Below are 4297 nucleotides of genomic sequence, written 5' to 3' on the forward strand. Positions count from 1 at the left end.
AGGAATCCCTGCAGCAGCAAGTGGAATGGCAGCAGAGCCTTGGCCAAGGGGGTGGAGTCTCTGGTCAAGGGGGTGGAGGTCAAGGGGGTGGAGCCACCCAAGAAGTGAGGCTGGGGTTCTAAGATGGGGCCGGCCGATGACCCAGAAGCCTTCCTACCCATGTTTGAATCAATGGTGAAGATATACCAGTGGGCCCAGGACACCTGGGCTGTGCGGGTAGTCCCACTTCTTACAGGGGAAGCACAAACTGTGTATTGTGCATTGGGGCCAGAAGTGGCTCGAGAGTACAGAATGCTTAAAGCAGTGACTTTCGATCACTTAGGTCTTATTAAGAAGGCCTACTAGTGGCAGTTTAGAACCGAGTGCTAGGACCTCCACACTCATCCCGGAGATATGGCTCAAAGACTAAAGGATTTATGCACCCAGTGCCTCCACCCAGATACCTGATCTGCATGAAAACAGATGGCCCTGGAGCAATTTTGTGGTGTCTTCCAGGCAGAAATGCGCAAGTGGGTGTACCACCTCCATGTGACCACTCTAGGGGAAGCCACTAGGAGGGCAGAGGGCTTTCTGGGGGCAGAACTTGAATATCAGGACCTCTGGGGAGTTGGCTGCTAAGCAGCAGGAGAAAGGTCAGTGGGCAAGGGTTGACTATAAGGACAATGTGGAGGGGTCTGGACCAAGTGGCAGCCTTATCATGTCCTCGACCCTAGCTCAGGGAGGGGTCAGTAGCTGACTTTGCCAGGGCCCTGGTACCAATGGGGCCACCCTGCAGTCCATACAGAAGGCCAGATGTCCAACTAACCTGCTTCTGGTCCAGGGAGAAGGGGCACCAGGCCCAAGATGATACCTAGCTGGACTGCAATATTCATTTGCATATCTCATTGGAAAAGGGGTGAAAACTCTGATGTGAGGAGCTATGTGACCCCCTTAAAGACTGGAGAGGTCTGGGTCAATGGGCTCATGGACTCTGGCTCAGGCCAGACATTTGTCCAGGTCCAATATGTGAAGGTCAAAGACATCCCAATTTGGGGAATATACTCATATCCCAATTGGGGGAATATATTCATGTCCCAAGTGAGGGAATGTACTCTGCTGAATGCAGAAGCCCCTAGTGGGCCCCAACTCAGTGGAATTTATACTTGAAAAGATCTTTGCCTTTTTGGACCCAGAGCTATTTGGGCCACAGCCACAGTCATGCCATGAATGGAGGCAACAAAAGTGCTAAGGGAAAGGTGTTGCAGTCCAATGTAGTTTAGATCCCTCAGAGCGAGGAGGCAATGTGCCGAGACCCATTGAGCCCAGCCTCAAGTTGGACCTGGCTGAATTGGGAATGGGCCAGGATTTGTTGCGGAACTAACAGGGGGACCCCATGTATGTGATACTATATGGACAGTTGGCCTGAGCTAATGGATGCATCCTTGACCCCTGCCTGACCAACCAGGATCCACATTTCGAACTATAGAGGGACCTCCTAGTTAGGTATATACATTTCCAGAAATTTTGAAGCCATGGATAAAAGCCATTTCCCACCCCACCCCCCTTTTTTCCTCCATTTTTTCTGGAAAAAAATGGAAATTTTGGGGAAAATAGAAATATATGCAATACTTATTTTCTTAGCACCCTTTACAGATCTAAATTCACTTTGCTACTTTAAGAACATCAAATGTATTATGTATAACTTGGTGTGCTCATAAAATTATCATGTGTGATATATTTATTAAATTTAAAAGTATAGTTTATTCAGACAGTAATTAGAAATTTACTAATTTAATTTACTTTAAAGTGTTTTTAATTTTTGTTACAAATGGAACTACAAGCTGCTGAACTCTAAGGAACCTAGCATCTCTTAGTTTTTGTCAGTTTATGAGAAGCAGGCAAAAATTAAAGTTGATAATAGAAGAAACCATTAATATTCTAGTAAAACAAAGAAAGTTATTATGTATTCTGGACTTAGTCTCCTTCACAGTGTCAAGCAGATACAGAAAGCACTCATTTTTAGAAAAAGAGCTGAGAAAAAAGGAAAAAAACCCCAAGACTCTGAATACAAAATTTGCTACATGAAGTTTTGTCTAATCAGTCTCATTTTCTGAGCTATCACTATCAGCAGTTTCTGCTTCTTCTGATTCTCATCCTTCATTTTTATCATCTTCATGGACTTCTGAAAGCTGAAGGTTTGCCCAGATTGAGACAAGCTTCTCTACTCTTTCACATGTTAGTTTATTTCTTAATTTGGTATGAGTATTTCCAAGCATAGACCGGTTTCTTTCACATGCTGAAGAAAATGGAGGGATCTGAAGCAGGCGAGAAGCAGAAGTCAGAGGCTGTGTCATGCAAAAGCCATGCCACTGTGTTGCAGGAGGGGATATGCTTCGCAGAGTCCCAGGCTGCATTCCTGAACCAAATACCTGAAGATGTTCTGTATTCTGCAACATTTGAAATTACCTTTCCAATATCAAGTCCTAAATGTGTTGCTTGTATTGTAATCCAGTCAAATGCAGTAGCAGTGCTGTCATCACTAACATTTCTGCCTCTGAATCTTGGATCCAAGAGATTTGTAGCAGCATGAATTAATTGGGAACAAAATTATTCCCATCTGTTTATAAAGTCTTTCACTTTTCTTTCTTCTATACTTCTAAGTGGAGATGCACTTAGATTCTCAAAAACAGTTGATTTTTTCTGGGCCATATGGTAAGGAACGTCTAACAAAAGTGCACTGTCTGATTCAGATGCAGTGATTGCTGAAGAAATTGGCTTTAGAATCTTCAGGGAGTTCTGCAGCTGAATCCAGAAGACATCCTCATCAAGTACAGTGTTCCTTACATTTCTGGGTACTTTAAGATCCTCAGTTATTACTGGTTCTTGAAGAGCTTCTTTGTTTTTTAGTAAACTTTCAAATGATATCACCACTCCACCCCATCTAGTTTTATTACAGTTTGTGTCACTATTTTATTCTTTGCATTCTTTTCTTCCTGCTTCTTATTAAAGACTGCAGCTAAAATATGAGTAGCTTTTACATGTTTTATAACTTGTTTTGCTCTTCTATAGATCTTTTACAGAATGTCCAACGTTGTGATGTCATTAAGAAGCAAGTTTAGCCTGTGGGATGAACATCCTGTTGCAATAATATGTGGATGTTTATTCATTATGATCTCCCATGCAGCCAAGCAAATACTTTACCACTCCCAATCTTCTGTAGAACTTCACATATTTTACTACTAATATACTCTGCTGTATGCCTGCTCTCTCCTGTTTCAATGCTTCTGTAAAAATCTGATTGAGATGTTGTATCATAAAGTTTATGATTCCTTCTTCCCACACATTTGTCTATCCATCTGTAAGTGCTGATAGACATAGTGGTTTGTTGATTTTTCCTTGCACAGATTGCATTACACATTCAGATTCTGACTCTGAAAGAGGCTTGCTCAAAGAATGTCTACTGGGCAAATGATATGATGGTCTTAGTAATTCAAAAGCTTCTTGCCAGTATGCATTTTCAGTTATTGACAATGGCGTCCCAGAAGGATATATTGCTCTTGCAAGAGCTTGGTTAATTTTTTCCTGATCTTCAGGTGTCATCTTGTCTACAAATGAAGCTATTGAGAGCCTTTTCTATACAGTTGGTTGCAATATTTGGTTACTTGAGGATGTTGATTGGGCAATCCTTTGTGATGTTGATGTTATAGAAGAAGCAGCAGCAGCAGCAGTAGGAGGACTTCTGGATCGAGAAGGCTTGGAAAGAGCTACATGGACTTTCATCGTCATGATGTATTTCCTCCTCCATACCCATGAAGGATTTTTTAATGTCTGCAGGACACTTCTTACCATACAAGGATGGGTTTGGTCATCCTAATAGCATTTAGAAATGCATAATTCATTTAACAGTATTTACAAATCACATTTTTTTTTCTCAGAATAACTTGCAGTGTGGAAATGCTTCCATATGCTAGAAGTTGGTTGCACCATTTTGCTGAGGTAGAAGAAAGGAAAATGTAATATAGTGCCTAGCTTGCATATATAAACACTAAGCTACACCATGGACAAATTTAGTACTGGTTGGAAGAGAAGTTAACTGTGAACAACTTCCCTGCCCTGCAGGTCTTACCTCACTACTAAGGTTGGGTGATTTGTCCTTGGACCCATACTGTTCAACATCTTCATTAATGATGTGGACACTGGAGTCAGAAGCGGACTGGCCAAGTTCGCCGATGACACCAAACTTTGGGGCAAAGCATCCACACCAGAAGACAGGCAGGTGATCCAGGCTGACCTGGACAGGCTCAGCAAGTGGGCGGAC

At 42.3% G+C, this 4297-nt stretch overlaps 1 protein-coding gene across 1 annotated transcript in view; it reads left to right on the forward strand.

Annotated features, from left to right (window-relative positions):
* The window catches only part of SLIT2 (slit guidance ligand 2), a 469229-nt gene that overhangs the window by 362643 nt on the left and 102289 nt on the right, over positions 1-4297 (forward strand). The window lies entirely within an intron of this gene.

The sequence above is a fragment of the Alligator sinensis genome, unplaced genomic scaffold (assembly GCF_000455745.1).
Source record: "Alligator sinensis unplaced genomic scaffold, ASM45574v1 scaffold617_1, whole genome shotgun sequence".
Classification (NCBI taxonomy): Eukaryota; Metazoa; Chordata; order Crocodylia; family Alligatoridae; genus Alligator; species Alligator sinensis.